The following is an 18,338-nucleotide window of genomic DNA, read 5'->3' on the forward strand; positions in this document are numbered from 1 at the left end:
ACCCGGCTCCGCCGCCAGAGGACTTTGGACGGATGAGGAAAGAGACCGACTATCCGGCTGTGTCCGGACTCGTACTCTATGGTTATCCCGCCCTCGGCGCTTCCTCTCTAGCCGCTCGTGCTCTATGCTCCGCGGTCTCGGGCCGCCAGCCGGCCAGCGGGGAGGGATGCGCAAAGGGAGGCGGGGCGAAAAGGCAAGAGGTGTCTAATCCACCCGAGCCGCGGGAGACCCGAGCAAGCTCAGTGACAGCTCCTCGGCCGCCATGTCAGCGAGTGGGGCTGAAAACAGACCCGGCGCCCAGCGGTAGTCCTCCTTTTGCCTCGGATTCCCAGGTGAGGAGGGGAAGAGCGGGATGCAGGGGACCCGCCGCTGGAAAGCCTTTAGGAAGCCCCTTGCTCCTCCCCCTGCGCTGTCCTCGTCGGGCTGCGCCGCCTTGCCCTCGCACTGAGGTGTAGCCGGGTTCCCTTACCTCCGCCCCCTCCCCGGTAGCCTGTTTTCCCCCTTTTTTCTCCAGCCAATGTGGGTCTTCTAATCCTGCGCGTCGCGCCAGTTTCTCCCTCCCTAGGGGATTAGCGCCAGAAATCGTTCCTCTCTGGGCTCCCGGGAGAGCCTGCGGCTTCTACTATGCCTCTGTCCCTCTCTGCCTTGTTGCCCACAGCCTGGTATCTCCACCCTTGTGGATGGTTTTTATTACTCCCCACCATACCTGTCCTCCCCCTCCCGCCACCACCATCACTTTAGTTGTCCGGAACCACCTGGTGTCTCCGTGGAGGCCAATATTTACCTTAATTTTCCATTTTTGATTTGGGTGTTTGAAAGACTTAAGATTGAAAAAATTAAGATTTATAAGCTTAAAGCTCAAAAGAACGAAAATCTTGGGATCCTTGTTTTATTCACTGTATAAACTTAAACACATTGTACTATAGAATGCAATTTAAAAGACCAGTTCCAAAAGACTAAAAATAGGATGCTCTAATGGAAATTTTGGCAGTCTGTTGGGCAATGTTAGAGACTCTATTCTTTGAGACTAATTTCACTGTTTGAGGATCATACTTAGAAAGAGCTTGACCACCAAGGCAGCAAACTGCAACCAATCAACTCCCTAGTTTAAAATATGTACAATCCTTTCTGCTTACTCTACTGGGAGCATAATTGAGCTTGGTATTTAAATGCACAGGGTAAAGGTTCCAGAGGAATGTGTCACCTAGCAAATAGTCTGAAGATTATCCTCAACTGATAAAACTCCCAATTGATGAAGACTTGACAACCAAATAGGGCCTTTTGGGGGTGATTATTTTTGATACCATAAAAGTATCTAATCAACTGTTGTGGAAACCCTAGGGGATTCACTCACTGATCTTATTTCCTTAAGTTTTCTTTCATTGAAAAATTTCTAGAACCTTTTGCTACAGTTGAGGAAAGCTTCCCTCCTTTACTTAAAAACATTTTCATAGATTCAGAAAAACGCTGATTTTTTTTTCTTCTTTTTTCAAAAAGCGCCTTGCAGGCCTAAATATTATAAATCAAAGAAAATAGAAAGATGTCTTATGGTAGAGGAAGTACTTAATTGACTCAGAGAATTGTAATGTTGAATTTTTCACTTTAAAAATTTGCTTTTTAAAACTGGATGTGTAGCTCAGTGGAATGTTTGCCTGGCATGCTCAAGGCCTTTGGTTCCATCTGCAGCACTACAATAAATAAATAAATAAAATACTTTAAAAATAACATTTTAGGGGGCCGGGGTTGGGCTCAGTGGTAGAGCACTTGCCTAGCACGTGTGAGACACTGGGTACAATCCTCAGCACCACATAAAAATAGATAAATAAAGGTATTGTGTACAACTGAAAAATATGTATTTAAAAAAATAACATTGTAAGGGGAAAAGCAAATATGTAAGATGAACAGACGGAAATACAAAATACGTTTTCTTATTTCATAACGTCTGTGGACCAAAGTTAGTCGATTTATTCCTAAAGAAACAGGTAATTTTCTAATTTTGCTTTTAACTGCTGTTTTTTTTGGGGGGGAGGGAATTAGGTTATAAGTGTTTCTCTTTTTTATACTTTTAATGTTTCACTTGTTTGTGGTTGAAAGTGCTTGAATAACAAAGAGACAGAATCTTTTTGCTTTTTTCCTAAGTACTAAAAATGAAAGAAATGTCCATTTCACTCTAAAGGTGAATGTTATAATTAGCCTTTAGACCTATTTCATTAGTAAATTTTGGTTAGTTTATTTTCTTAAGATGTGTGGTTTTACATCCTGTGCTATTTTTGCAGTAATCTTTCTTTCAAATGGTGCCAGAACTAAGTTATCCTGCTTAGTATTTTTATGACTGCTTGAAGTTATTTTTCTTATTATCTCAAACTGCTTTTTTTTTTTAGCTTTTAAATTACATCTGTAACTGCGAAATACCAGTTTGCTGTCAGAATCAAGGTTGTAGTTCTATAGCAGTAAATGTTAAAACAAAACAAAACTATACTGCAAGCCAGAAAAGTAATTTAAAAATGTCTAGTAGACATATTAACAAAGTAAAAAGAAATAGACGAAATTAAGTTTTAATAATATCTTTTAATAATAACATTTAGTCCTATGTATATCATTTCAAAACAGATGCAAATAAAGTTTAAAATGAGATTTTTTTTCATGATTTTACACTAAATCTGCAAATTCTGGTGTATATTTTACATTTATCACATATCTCAATTCAGACTAGCTAGCTACTATTCAAGTACTCAGTAGTCTCATATGGTTGATTGACTACCTCAGTTGGTAGCACCAGATCTGGTTTTTGGTTTGTTTGTTTTCTTTTTACATTGCTTGGGATTGGACCCAGGGCCCCAGGCAGGTGGGGCAAACACTCTACCACTCAGCTACATCCCCAGCCTGTGGCAGCATGTATCAATAGGATTGCCATTTTATGTTTAAAACACCTTCTCACCCAAAGAGTCTGATTCTGTGGGGTTAATTAAAAACTCCTTTTCTTGATGTACTTTGGTACTCAATCTGAGAAGCTTCTATGCTGGAAAATAGTTCTAAGAATTCTCTTCCTCTTAGTGTTGACAGTGTTAACGCGGAGTTCCAAGCTTATTTAGTGAGCACTGATGCCCAGTGCTTGTTTAATGAGGATCATAAGATGAATACAGTGTTCAGTCATTTCCCAGCGTGGTGTTACATTATTTACATCTTTGTGTCAATAACGTGTCAAGGCACTGTACTAATAATAATCTTTGTCTACTAAATCTTATTGCCATTAAGTAGGAAGAACTTAAGAATCTTCAAAAGATTTAACTTTATTGTAAACTGCTGTTGTTATTTTCTGAACCAGTTTTTGGTATGGCTAAGAGTTTTAGGAATGCACTTCTCTGTTTCTTATGAAGGGAAAGATCAAAACTTTTTTTTTCAAGATTTAGAAGGAAAAGGGGTTTGTTTTGGTTCTAGAAACCTGAAATATGACCGTTTTATAAAGCTACTGACATATAGTCTAGGTACATGGCATAAAATGTTTTGCAACAAGGAATGGTGATTTGCATGAAGCCATCTGTGGTTCAGAGCTGAAAAATAACACTGAAGCCAGCTGACCCCAGTGGGGGATCAGTCAGATCCATCATTGTTCCTATCTTGACCCCGTGCTCTAGTAAACTCCCCAGCTTGACTCTAGCTGCAATGTGTTTCATCTACATTTAATGTCAAAATTAGCCTGAAGCCCTAATTAAAATTCATTGTAATTTAATACAAGAAACATGCCCTCCTCCTAACCTTTATAACATTAAAGAATTTTTAAATTACCTGGTCAGTAAACTGACCATAAAATCTAGTCTTTATAGACCTGACACAGGATAAGGCAGTGTGTGGAATATTAGAGGATCAAACACAGAATTGGAGAAGAGTATGGATATTGGTTGTTGCTTATTTCTTAAGAACTGTGGGCATGTTCTATAGGATAATAGAGTGTTTTCATTTGCATTTAAAACTAGATGATGGGCTGGGGTTGTGGCTCAGTAGTAGAGCCCTCATCTAGCATGTTCAAGGCCCTGGGTTCAATCCTCATCACCACATAAAAATAAATAAGTAAAATAAAGGTATTGTGTCCAACTACACCTAAAAAATAAATATTAAAAAAACCCAAAACAAAACAACTAGGGGCTGGGGTTGTGGCTCAGTGGTAGAGCGCTTGCCTAGAATGTGTGAGACACTGGGTTTGATTCTCAGCACCACATATAAGCAATTAAGTAAATAATAAAGGTCCATCAATAACTAATAAAAATATTTTAAAAACTAGATGATTATCCATTGGTGTTATTTTATTTGAATAAGAAAGAAAACACTAAGTCAGTGTTGTAGGGAGGAAATGGAGAGAAGTAGCTAAAAGGATACAAAGAAACCAATATATAAGATGAACAGGTAGAAAAGATATAATGTACAACATGAGGGCCATATTGAGTTGTATTCTGAATTTTTGCTAAAGGAGTAGATTATAACTGCTTCTGCCACAGGGAGGAAAATGGTTAACTATGTGAGATGATGAGTGTGTTAATTTGTTTCACTATAATAATTTTTACTATGTATTTGTATCTCTTTTTTTTTTTGAGAATACAGTTCATGTCTGTGTGATTCATTTTTTAAAAATTTTTTTATTAGTTGCTCAAAACATTACAATGATCTTGACATATCATACATTTGATTCAAATGGGGTACGTAATCTTTATTTTTTCCAGGTGTACAGATTGCAGGATCACATTGGTTATACAGCCACGTTTATACATAGGGCCATACTAGTGTCTGTTGTATTGTGTTGCCCTTCCTATCCCCCCTCCCCTCCCCTATGTATTTGTATCTTATAACATATATATATATATATATATATATATATATGTTATATAGACAGTACCATATTCTTTTTTTATATATAGACAGTACCATATTCTTTTTTTTTTTTTTTAAGATTTTCCTATTCGACTCTCTAATAAGAATTGTGGAATAGTGGCAAATTTAGCAATCTTTATTAATATTCGAGCATTTGATATTTTATTTGGCAGTATCTAAGTGATTGTAGAAGTTAGCATTACTTTGAAATTGTCATATTTTTAAATTTTTTTATGAGAATTACCCAGTTTTTTCTGTAGTCTGAGCTATTTGGGCAGAATGAGGCAGGAAGATTGCTTCAAGACAAGCCTGGGAAACAAAATAAGCACCAGTCTCAAAAAAAAAAAAAAAAAAAAAAAGAAAAAAAGAAAAAGGAAAAAGAGAGAAAGAAAGAAGACACGGAAAGAAAACACATTGTTTGATTCAATTAAACAACGATTAATTGAATTTAATTTGATTCATAGTTTGATTTCAAATTAGCCTTTGAAAATTTATTTTAGTTATTTGAGGAAAAATAATTGATAGTTCTTTTTCCTCTTATTGTCTGTTTTTGCAATACTGGGGATTGAACCCAGGGGCACTCTACCACTGAGCTACATCTCCACCCTGCTTTTTTTATCTTCATTTTATTTGAGACAGGGTTTTGCTAAGTTGCTGATCTTGAACTTGCTGTAGCCTCCCCAGTAAATGGGATTACAGTGAGTGCACCCAGTGCAATTAAAAAAAAATTTTTTTAAATCCCTTATGAGATTTGAAGAGTTTCCTGTAGGATTGTGTTCTCATTTGATATTCTAATGTAGTATATATGTGTTTTGGCTGGAGATGTAACTCAGTGTAGAGTGCCCCTTACCTGGGTTCAATGCAGTTGAATCATTCTCATGGGGAGATTATATTTCCTTTCAACCAGGGAATACTGTTGTTGTTTTTTTAAACATTGAAATAGTTTATATGGAATATTCTATAAATAAATATATCATTTAAAAAGTTCTCAAGTCTTTTTTTAAATTTATCTTTATTTTGTTTATTTATTTTTATGTGGTGCTGAGTACTTTGGAGAGTTTCCATTTTACTCTAGCTCTTTGGAGTACTTAAAAAGAGATCCAGAGGCTGGAATTGTAGCTAAGTGGTAGAACACTTGCCTTGCAAGTGTGAGGCAATGGATTCGATCCTAGGACCACATAAAAACAAATAAAGGTGTTGAGTCCATATACAACTTTTAAAAAATTTTTTAAAAAGAGAGAGATCCAGAATGCCACCAAAGCATATTCTGCCTTCCCTCAGCTCCTCCTACCCCAAGTTTTTTCACTTTCTGTGGAAAGCCTAAAGGTAGGAACTAGTTACAGCTTTTTGTAAACTTGAAAGAGGAGAAAATAGGAACATAGATGTTATTCTTTTCACTTTTGATTTACTTTCCTTTTATAAAAGTAATAATTCTCCAAAGAGAAAAAGGTAAATAAATTTTAATCTGAGAAAAACAGTTATTTAAAAATTAGTATTTTTTCAATAAGGAAAACTAAAGAAGAAACATTAACAGTCAGAACCCATTAATCTCTCTCATCCTACTGATAACAATATATAATGAATTAGCCAAGAAGAAACTTCCAGTACAAAGCAAATCTGTGCACTGGTACTATATCATACATCTTTGGCGAAAAAATATATTCTACCAGCAATCTTCTGAGCACTAGAAGGTATTCTCCCTCCTCTGACATAAAAATTGTTGGTTTATCCTTTTCTTAGAACTTCTAATCTAACATTGCCCTTTCTCTGTAATGTTTTCTTTACCAAAACCCCATCAAAATATGCATTCTTGGATGACTCATTTCAGGAAAATGCATTCATTTTACACCTATCTGCCTTCCTGCCTATCTAATAACTTTCAAGGTGTTGGAGATATAAATTAGTATGCCATCATTATCTCAAACATAAGATCAAAATAAGGATTAATGTTGTATTTATTTACTTAGGCGTTGTGTTGTAGGGATGGAAGATGGTAGCTTACCATATGGTATGCATTAAAAATAATTTCTTGGGCTGAGGATGTGGTGCAAGCATGTCCAAGACCCTGGGTTTGATTCTCAACACTACAGAAAAGTTTTTTTTTTTTTAACAATTTCTTTGGAATAATCAAAGTTTTTAACCTAGAGCTCCAAAATAGTCTACATTGGTTAGTAGGTTCCCTGAATTACATTTGTAAATTAGTGGTACTGTAAATCTATTATTCTGAGAATAGGGTTCTTAGGTTTTATCCAATTGTTCCTAGTGTCCATGACACCCCAAAAAAGACAAGAACTACAGATTTTCTTTTCTTTTTTTCTTTTGGTACTGGGAATTGAACCTAGAGGCACTTTACCCCTGAGCCACATCCTCAGCCCTTTTTAATTTTTAATTTTGAAACAGAGTCTTGCTTAGTTGCTGAAGCTTATTTCAAACTTAGGATCCTCCTGCCTCAGTCTCCCAAGTTGTACTTGGTTATTAAATATACTTCCTAAATCTCTCTTTTAAGCAGCTATAGTTTTGTAAGGATCCCTGTGTTGATGCTTCACGTTTAGTATAATTTTACTTAAAACAAAAATAATTTAATTAATTACTTTATAAGAAAAGCATAGTGTTTCACTCTTCTTTTTTTCCATACTGGAGATTGAACCCAGGACCTTGTGTATGCTAGGTAAGTGCTTTACCACTAAGCTAGATCCTCAGCCCTTTTTATTTTTTATTTTGAGACAGAGTCTCACTTAGTTGCCTAGGCTGGCCTTAAACTTTCAATCCTCCTGCGTCGGCCTCCCAAATATCTTGGATTACAGGCATACACTACTACACCAGGCTCGCGGTGATTCTTTTTTTTTTAATATTTATTTTTTCGTTGTAGTTGGACACAACATCCTTATTTCACTTGTTTATTTTTTCTTATGTGGTGCTGAGGATCGAACCCAGGGTCTCGCACCTGCGAGGTGAGCACTCTACCGCTGAGCCACAACCCCAGCCCTCGCAGTGATTCTTTTAAAAACAAATCTTCTGATATCTTCCCTTGCATCTTTTAGGACTTTAGGATTTTTTCTTTGTACTTCTCTGGGATCTTGCAGGATACTTTGGTTTTTTTTGTCATTTTTGTGTTTTATGGGAAGGTGAACAATTCCTATGGTAGAGTTTTTGCTGAAGTCCAAAAAATTGTTTATAGACTTGAGATTAGGATAAATAGACCTCTGTCTTATGAAGCCCTTCCTAGTAAGAAAAATAAGCCATGGATAGGTGTGATTATATAGACGTGCTCTCTGATGAATAGAAAGGGTTGAGAAAATAGGTACAACTAAGAAGATTACCCCTGAAGAGCAGTAGAGGAATTCTAGATAACAGGGGAAGATATGCTTATTACTGATATTTGGTAATTTCTTTGTCCAGTAGAAGCTGTTGAGTCCAGGTAGACAATGGAGACAAGTCTAGAGACTTGTGGTAAAGGTTTAGAGTAGCTTTGGAGGGGTATCTGGTTCTCGGAACTTCATGAGGGAAGGATATCCAGCCAGCATTGAGGCTGTAGCGGAGGGTGTGTGGACACTGTATTAATGTACATAGTTGTGATATTCTTTACCAATGGATAGCAGTTTGCCTGATTAGGGTTGGGGGTTCTAAGGAAGGAACTAGAGAAATGATAAGGATACAGCACTAGATATAAAAAAAAGTAACGGCAGAAGGAGATTGACTGACTACTATAGTTAAAAGAAAAAAGAAAGAAAAGAAGGTAGGAGTCTGGAGTTCTTGCTGTGGTTGAACAGCTGTGATAATGAAAGTAAGAGATTATGAGTAAATGATAAAGAGTTTAGGGCCAGATACCAAGATATTGGTAGTTGGATGTTGAGACTCATCTGGAGTGAGTCAAACATATTGTTTATTTTGATGCTCAGTAAACCATAAGACTAGGGTGACATTATAGATTTCTGAGACAATGGAGATTTATTTATTCCACAAATATATGGAGTTACTGTTCATATTATGTGAAACAGAAATGTAGTGTTTTCTAAAGATTAATCTGCATTTGATGTGCAAGATGGATTGAAAGGGATGTGTAAGTTGATGAGAACATTTGATTAAAGGTAGCATCGGGGGCTGGGGATATAGCTTAGTTGGTAGACTGCCTGCTTTGCATGTACAAGGCCCAGAGTTCAATCCCTAGCACCAAAACAAAACAAAACAAAACAGTAACATTAGCCTAAACTCTTTGAAATTTCTTAACTTTTGAAATGGTAGAATTAATGAGTTTTTGCTCCTTGAAGACAAATAGGAAATAAGCTAGTGAAATACTGCTTAGGTTTTGTTTTGTTGATTGGAACTTTATGGTTATACATAGCAGTTGAGTTCATCCCAATAAACTCAAACATGGGTGGAAATCTATTTTAGTTCATGATCTCCCCATTTCCCCCCCCCATTTTCCCTCCTGTCCTCCCCCCATCTGCTTATAGGTTGTATAGTATAAATAAAGTGTTAAAATTGTTTGCCATATGGAATATTACATTCCTTATTGTAGTTAAATTATGAAGTTATAAATAAATAAATAGTGAACTGATAATCCATATAAATTTACATATTATAATATACATACCGTAAGAAATCTGTCACTTTGGTGAACAATTTTGAAGTATGGTGTCTTGTGAATGACTCCAAACCCAACATTAGTTTCTGTCAACTTGATGGCTAATGTTGGAGCCCCATAGATAATCAGCATTATACTAAGTACTATGGGATTTACAACGCCCACACAGAGCACTTTGTATAAGACCTTCACTGAATATTTGATGAAAAATACAAGTCCCAAATACATGCACACATATATATGTGTGTGTATGTATATATACAAATATAAATATAAATTTCACTCTTGACTTTAGGTAGATATGATTTAATGTTTTTTAGAAAGAAAAGGAAATACATGTGGAAACTTTTTTTGGTTAGTATAATTTATAATTAATTCATAAATATTGTGTAGAATTTTCTTAATTTTACCAGAGTTTTATTTATTCATTTATTTACGGTACCAGGGATTGAACTCAGGAGCACTCGACCACTGAGTCACATCCCTGGGCCTATTTTGTATTTTATTTAGAGACAGGGTCTCACTGAGTTGCTTTGTGCCTTGCCATTGCTGAGGCTGGCTTTGAACTTGCCATTCTCCTGTCTCACCTCCTGAGCCACTGTGCCTGGCTACCAGAGTTTTAAATGTCACATTTCTGAATTAGGATTCTGTAAACATATAGGGCAAAGTTCTGAGACAAATCAGATGGGCTCATTTCTAAGCTCTCTGCAATTCTGTCATGAATGTTTCCACTGAGTGCCCTTGAGAACTGGTTTTGTAGGAATTCCTGGTTCTGTAGGTTATGGCAATTAGATGGGGTGACTCTTTGATGCTCTAAAATAGAGCCCTATGGCAATGAGTGGCTCCTAAAATGGTTGGTGAATGCACTATCTGAAAAAAATAAATAAATAAGCCCCAAAGATATTACATAAGATAATACTTGTGAAAGTGCCTGCCTTCAGTGTTTGATATGAGAAGGCACTTAGTAATTGGTATGTTTTTGTTTTTTATTTGCTAAATTTTCATTATAAGCTTGTATTTACTTGGATATTTTATCTTTTTTTAATATTTTTTATTTGTTGATATACCTTTATTTTATTTATTTGTATATGATGCTGAGAATTGAACCCAGTGCCTTATACATGCTAGGCAAGTGCACTTCCACTGAGCCACAACCCCAGCCCTATTTGGATATTTTCTTTGTAAAGAAGTGAAAATATTAATATTTAGCATTCATAGTGATTTTAAAAAACATTTTATGTGGGGGCTGGGATTGTGGCTTAGCAGTAGAGCACTCGCCTAGCATGTGCAAGGCACTGGGTTCGATCCTCAGCACCACATAAAAAATAGATACTTTGGGGTTGGGGTTGTGGCTCAGCCGTAGAGCGCTCGCCTAGCATGTGTGAGGCCCTGGGTTTGATCCTCCACACCACATAAAAAATAAATAAATAAAATAAAGGTATAAGAAAATAGATAAATAAAATATAACTATACCCCCCCCCAAAAAAAAAACAAAACACTCTATGTCCTTGATCCAATGCTGTATGTTTTTTGAGTATAAAAATTGTACATATTAGATAGGCAAAATACAGAAAAGTGCAAAAAAGAAAAATCACTTGTGCTTCCATCAACCAATAGCAAACTATAAATATTTTGGTATATTTACTTTCATTCTCTTTGGAGTATGTTTTTCTTTTTTTCTTTTCTTTTCTTTTTTTTTTTAGAGAGAGTGAGAGAGAGAGAGAGAGAGAGAGAGAATTTTTAATATTTATTTTTTAGTTCTCGGCAGATACAACATCTTTGTTGGTATGTGGTGCTGAGGATCCAACCCTGGCCACACGCATGCCAGGCAAGCACGCTACCGCTTGAGCCACATCCCCAGCCCCTGGAGTATGTTTTTCCATAGTTGAGATTATATTTATGATTAGTTTTGGTTTCTACTTCCCTCATTTTATTATTGATTTGTCATGTACCCTTTTTATGACTTGTAACATTTGGAGTATGAGCTAATTTTCTTAATCATTCCTCTATTAGTGAACATTTAGGTTGTTTCCAGTTTTTCACTCCATGCCACCAGTAACCTTGGACAAGCTATTTAACTACTTTTCCCTTTAGTTTTCCCATTTGTAAATAAGAAAGATAATACCCATGAAGATTGGTTTAGGTAGTTTGGATAGAATATATAGAGCAGTGCTAAAAACCAAAAATAGCCTTTAAAATAATGCTTCCACATTCATTGTTATACATAGTGGATACCCCTCTTTTTTTTTCTTTCTTTTTTTTTTGCTCTTTAAAATATTTCCTTAATGTAAATACCTAAAATAAAAAGACTTAAGGTTCAATTTTCCGCACAAAAACAAACAAGTAAATACGTGAATAAATGAAAATACTTAATTATTTTAATATTCTCATAACATATTATGAAATCATTTTCCAGTAAGCTGTGCCAATTTACATTGTTCATGAGCAACGTGTGACAGTGCATATTTCATTGCACCCACACAAGTATTGCATATTATCATTTTAAAAAATTCTTTTTAGTTTGAGAAGCAAATGAATTGCCTATTTTAGTTAGGGAACAGGATTTATAGAAGACTACTAGAGTTAGGGAGATGATTTGCTGAGAGCCTGTAGAAAGGCTTGGGAGTGGGACTGCGTGAGTGACATGATCCTTACAGTTCTTCTTAAGGACTAAAACTGTAGTAGGGGCAGTGTTAATCTAGCGGCAAGTCTCCACAAACTTCTTATACTTTTCCATATAATCAACCTGGTGTGCCCAGGTCCTCTAAATATTCTTTTTCTCTACGTATTGGGGTACTGTTCCTTCCTACCTCTCTGTTCCAGATATTTAATCTTTCCCTCTTATTGTGATTCATTCTGAGCTTCCTCTTGTCTTTTCTTACACAGGAGGCCTGGCCAGCTAAAATAGCACAACAAAGCAGTGTGTTGTCTACTAACAAGCTCTTTAGAGGGAGAAAGAAGGTGTCTGAGTTAATCTCAGATATTACCAAATTTACCAATTAGATAAACCATTCCACCCACAATATTTACATTTTATTTTAAAGCAATATTAACATATGTCCATTTTTTTTTGAAAATTGTATTCTGAGGAAAAAATACAACTTATAATTCAGTAAGACAACCCAATTTCAAAATGGGCAAAGGTTTTGAATGGACCTTTCTCCAATGAAGTTATACACAAATCGTCAGTAAGCACATGAGAAGATGTTCCAAATCATTAGCCAAAAAGGAAATGCAAATTGAAACCACACACTTCACTTTTAGAGGCAAAGAAATCAGAATCCTCCTGCACTGCTGGCAGGAATGTAACACGTATGATCCCTTGGAAAACAGTTGATGCAATGAAATATTAGGGAATAAAAAGAAATGATATATTGATATATGTTACAACATCGGCGTACCTTGAAAATATTATAGTAAGTGGAAGAAGCCAATCACAAAAGACCACACATCATGTAATTCCATTCATACGAAATGTCCAGAATAGGTAGATCTACATAGGTTGAAAGTAGAATAACACTTTGGTACCTAGGGCTGGGGTGAATGGGAAGTAATTGTTAGTGGGTATGGAACAAGAGATTCTTTTTGGGGTGATGAAAATATTGTAGAATTGTTTGTAATGATAGTTTATGTGGATATGCTCATAATGAATTGTACATTTGATATGAAGATTGTACATTTGATATGAAGATTATACAATATATGAATTATATCTTAATAAAGCTGTAATTTTAAAACTCAATTGAAAAAAATATAAGGCTTATCATAAAAATGTGTAAAATACAGAAAATTGCAAAAAGAAGAAAAGTTATTAGAATTTTTTAAATTCTGTATTTTCATTTCAATGACAAACTGAAAGAAAGTAATATAAGCTTATTCATAATCAAGATCAGCATCTTAAAACAACGTTCTGCTATGGGATTTCAATGTCTGAGTTTCCATTTGTTTATAAACATGGTAGTAAAATTAATAAATTATGCCTTTGGCTCTACATAGTATAGGGTGTTTTAAAAACCAAAATTTTCAGTAGCGAGTAGAAAATAGTGGTGGGAGAATTGGGTCCTCATGTGCCAGTGATAAGCAAAGTACCAAACAGGCAAGAACCTATGTAGTCAGAATTTCCACCACATTCAATTGTGAACAGCACTTTAATTTTTACGGAGCTGTATCATATTAATGTTATTTTAATTTTATTGATGTTTTTATTGCTTGTATTTGTCATTTTGATATGGTTTAAGATTTGCTTTATTAGAGTTATAAGCATGTAAGAATTGTTTCTACCCCTTTAAATGAGTTTATAAGTAAATAGAATATGTTATTGATTAAAGACCATCATAATTATTTATTTTGTAGAGCCATTTACAAGAAATAGTGGCATAAATGCTTTGAATTGAAAGGACCCTTACAGATCTCTATCCAATCCTTTGATTTTTATTGTAAAGAAATTAAAGTTCACAGAGGAAAAGTGTCTTGCCCAAAGTCTTTAAACAAGTTATTAACAGAGATTGGATTAGAATACAGAGTTCAATATTTGTAGTTCAATGTTTTGTTTTACTTTTCCTAAGATTTATCATTTTTTCCTCCCTTACTCTTAATCCTTTTGAAAACTTGCCTTTCAAAAGCTGTGGTTTCTTCTACATGTGCTTTTGTCTCTTCAAGTGGAGAATTCCTGGACACAAATTACAGCTTTTAATTCTTTCATCCTCCCCTACTTTAGGCTGCAGTGAGCCTGCTAGTATGTACTTATCAGGCCACTCAGTGAATGTTTGATAAAGGACATTAACCTTGCCTTTTAGGAATCCATGGAAACTTGGCTTCCAAATTCAGGCAAGTGCCAGAGTGGAAACATTTGGAAGTCTTGTTACAACATGCTTTTACTTTTTAAAGTTTTAATTATTGAATTAGGTTTTCAGAAACTGTCCTGCCCTCTTGCTTTTTTTCTTTTCTTTTTCCTTTCCCTCCCTCTCTCCCTCTTCCCTCTCCCTTTTCCCTCTCCCTCTCTCCCTCTCCCCTCTTCCTCTCCTCTTTCCCTCTCCTCCTCTCCCCCTCTCCCTCTCCCCTCTCCCTTTCCCCTCTCCCTTCGCCCTCTCCCCTCTACCTTCTGCCCTTCCCTTCTCCCTCTCCCTCTCCCTCTCCCCTGTGCCCTCTCCCCCTCCCCTCTGCCTTCTCCCCCCTTCCTTCTCCCTTTCCCTCTCCCTTCTCCCCACTCCCTTCTCCCCTGTCCCCTCTCCCTCCTCCCCTCTCCCCTCTTTCCCTTCCTCCCTCCCTTTCTCTTCTCTCTCTTCTTTCTCTTCTCTTCTCTCTCTCTCTCTCTCTCTCTCTCTCTCTCTCTCTCTCTCCCCCCCTCTCTCTCCTCCCCCCTCCCCCCCTCCCTCCCTCTTTCCCTCTCTCTATTTCTTTCTGACATTGCCCAAATTATGCTTTTTGGAAAGATACTAAGGTGAACATTGACCATTTAGTAAGGAAGAGAGTATATACTAAGGACATCATTCAGGTGAAAATGCTTTTATGCTTAAAAAAAAATCTTCAGAATTGATTATTCTTATGAAACAGAAGTTTAAACAATACAACCAAATCCTGTGATACTGTTACTATGACTTTCCCCCCCTACAGTGCTGGAAAGTGAACCCAGCGCCTTGCAAATGCTAGGCAACTGCTCTACACTGAGCTATTCCAGCCCACTTTAAAACCTCCTATTTACTTCCTTATTTCAGTTCTCTTTCTAGACCCGTTAGCCATCCTCTGGGTCTATTTTTGAACTGAATTTTGGATTAAAATTAAAATTACCTCCAAAACTCAGTAGAATGGAAAATGCATTTTACTTCAACCAATATTTTATACCATTATTCAAATTTTCAAAATTATGTCTCTACTTTCACTTGGACACCTTAGAGTACTCTATTATTTTAGTCTTTAAAATCTCTGGAGCATCCTATTAGTAAAATAAAGTATTTTCTAAATTTTCATAAAGGTAATCATAATTCTGACTAGAACTAGTTTTATTCCATTTGTTTCCTAGGTTTTCATTTTGCCTTTGTATAAACATGTGGAATTATCCTTCATACTTTTCTACAGTGGGGAAACCTCATTAAGAATGTGAAGGGAGGTTGGGGGTAGGCGGGTGGGGGAGGTCTGAGGTTGTGGCTCAGTGGTAGAGCACCTGCCTAGCATGCATGAGGCACTGGGTTCCATCCCCATCATCACATAAAAACAACTAAATAAACAAAGAATGTAAAGCCAGGTGGGGTGGTACATGCCTTTAATCCCAGCAACTCAGGAGGCTGAGGCAGGAGAATTGCAAGTTTGAGGCCTTCCTCAGCAATTTAGCAAGTTTCTAAACAACTTAGACCCTGTCTCAAAATAAAGCATAAAAAGAGCTAGTGATGTGGCTCCAGTGGTTAAGCAGCCCTGATTTCAATCACTGGTACCAAAACAAACAAAAAACACAAACAAACAAAAAATGTGAGAAGGTGAGCCTTTAAGTGAAATTATAGTTGAAGAAAAAAAGCAGAAAGCCTAGGTTAAAATAAATTTGACCTTGGTCTAATTCCATTTGTCTCATCTCCATTTTAGAAAAGATCCTAACACAGTTCCTAGATATTTTCTTTGAGTTTTTGAAACTTAAATCTTTTAATTTGCATAAGCACAGGCACCAAAGATTTGTAATTACATACTCACAATTTTTCTACATTGTTATGTCAAAAAGTAGAGTAAACCCACTTATTGAATTAATTTATTTATTTACTAATTCATACTTCTTTTTTTGTAGTTTGCTGACTTGTTGTTATCATATTTATGTTCCACTGACAAAAATACCATCAGCTCTGATGTTTCCATGGTATTTCTGTTTCCTATCAAATAATATTTGTGGGGTTTTATAAAAGTAAATTGGGGGCAGGATACCAGGGATTGAATTCAGGGGCACTCTACCACTGGGCCAAATCCACAGCCCTATTTTGTATTTTATTTAGAGACAGGGTCTCTTTGAGTTGCTAAGGGCCTAGCTTTTGCTGAGGCAGGCTTTGAACTCTGCAATCCTCCTGCCCAGCCTCAATCCTCCTGCCCAACCTTGTGCACCACCATGCCTGGTTTAAAAGTAAATTTTAAATGTTATTTTTAAAAAAAAACAATTTTTTTTTTACATTTTTTTAGTTGTAGATGGACACCATACCTTTATTTCATTTATTTACTTGGTCCTGAGGATCGAACTCAGTGCCCCACAAATGCAAGGCAAGCCCACTACCACTAAGCCACAACCCCAACCCTTAAATGTTATTTTAAATGATATGTTTTTCTCTATCTGTATCCTTAGGTAAGAAATAGTTAAAGAACAACTTTATTGTTGTAGTTCATTTGGACAAGCATTTATTAAGCACCCCTCATGTACCCAGGGCTGTGTTCTGGTAAGGAAACAATAGACACATTAACTTGTTTCCAGTGCTTAAATTCAGATTGGGAAATAACAGGATATGTGCATGAAATAACTTGAAATAAAAAATAAAGCAATAAATAAGCAAATTTGAGACAGTGTCCACTGGATACTAAAGCAATTATAATGTTTATTTCATTTAAGGAAGTAGGTCTCTGAAAATGTTTCATTGTAAAATTAGTATTTCACTATGCCTCATGTTACCTTTGGATTAGTCTAAGGCTAAGTAACATTTTGGCAATTTCCCTTCCTACTTCTTCTAACTTGTCCAAACTCCTCTTCTTCAACACCTCAGTTGATTCCACCATGTTTATGGAGTCTGCTATATCAGAGATAGTGCATACTCTGGAGCTAATATGACTAGGTTTAAGGTTCTAATTCTGAGAATTGGTTGACCTTGGATGAGTTACTTAACCTAAGTGCTTCCATTTGCTATCTATAAAATAGCAATGCTAAAAATAGATACCTAATAGAATTATTGTGAAAATAAATGAGATACTATGTGTATAGTACAGAGGAAGCAACATATAAATGTTTGTTATTAGTCTCATACTATTTTATGATTACTCTTCACAATGGACTTAAATAAACTTCAACTTTTCCAAAAAATAATGTATTTGAACCTAAAGGTCTTTTTTTTTTCAATTTTATATTTTTTGTGTTCTGCTCTGTAGCATGTTTATTTGAACATAAATTAGTGTCTGCCCCCTAACCTCAATATTTGGAATGAATTGGTGTTACCAAAATATGTACATTTCTCATATAGTGGTTTTATAGGTCCCTGTTTTTTCAAAAGATCTTGCTTCAGTGACCATGATGTCTCTAGCACCACCTGGGTACTAGGAATACCTTTTGAGAAGTGGCAGCATATGGTGATTAACAGGGTACTTTCTAAATTCAAACAGATAGGGTTCAAATCTTCTGCAGCTTACTTGCTAAATAAACTTGAGCAAGTTATTTATCTCTGTTTCTGGGTCCATAGAATTGGGGGGAAATCACAGGGTTTCTGTGAGAATTAAATGAAATATGTAAAGTTTTAGCATAGTACTTGGCATTGATGCAATGTTCAATAAAAGTTAGATGTTATCAAGAGCTATTTTAAGAGAATAGGTTGGTGCATGTATCCAATGGGTTTGAATTTTTTTTTCTATTATTTTTTTGGACTGAGGATTGAATGGAAGGACATTTTTTGTAACTGAGATACATGTCCTGTGATCTTTGATTTTTATTTTGAGACAGGATCTCACTAAATTCCTGAGGCTGGCCTTGAACTTGCAGTCATCCTGCCTCAGCCTCCAGGTCACAGGAATTGCAGGTGTGTACCACCGTACACAATTCCAATGGTTGGAGCCACATGGGAATAGAAAAGGAGGCCTTGAATCTGAGCCAGGGAACCCCATAGAACATTGGAACTAAAAGTCTAATGCTAGGACCCTTGAAGATCTGTTTTCAAAAGTGATG

At 36.1% G+C, this 18,338-nt stretch overlaps 1 protein-coding gene across 1 annotated transcript in view; it reads left to right on the plus strand.

Annotated features, from left to right (window-relative positions):
- Positions 1–63: 63 nt before the first annotated feature.
- Positions 64–18,338, plus strand: part of Cnst (consortin, connexin sorting protein) — a 97,385-nt gene continuing 79,110 nt past the window's right edge. The window contains exon 1 of the mRNA XM_077802369.1: positions 64–332. The gene's annotated coding sequence lies outside the window, so the exon portion shown is untranslated. The remainder of the gene's footprint in view (positions 333–18,338) is intronic.

This window comes from Urocitellus parryii, chromosome 9 (genome assembly GCF_045843805.1).
Source record: "Urocitellus parryii isolate mUroPar1 chromosome 9, mUroPar1.hap1, whole genome shotgun sequence".
In the NCBI taxonomy this organism is placed as follows: domain Eukaryota; kingdom Metazoa; phylum Chordata; class Mammalia; order Rodentia; family Sciuridae; genus Urocitellus; species Urocitellus parryii.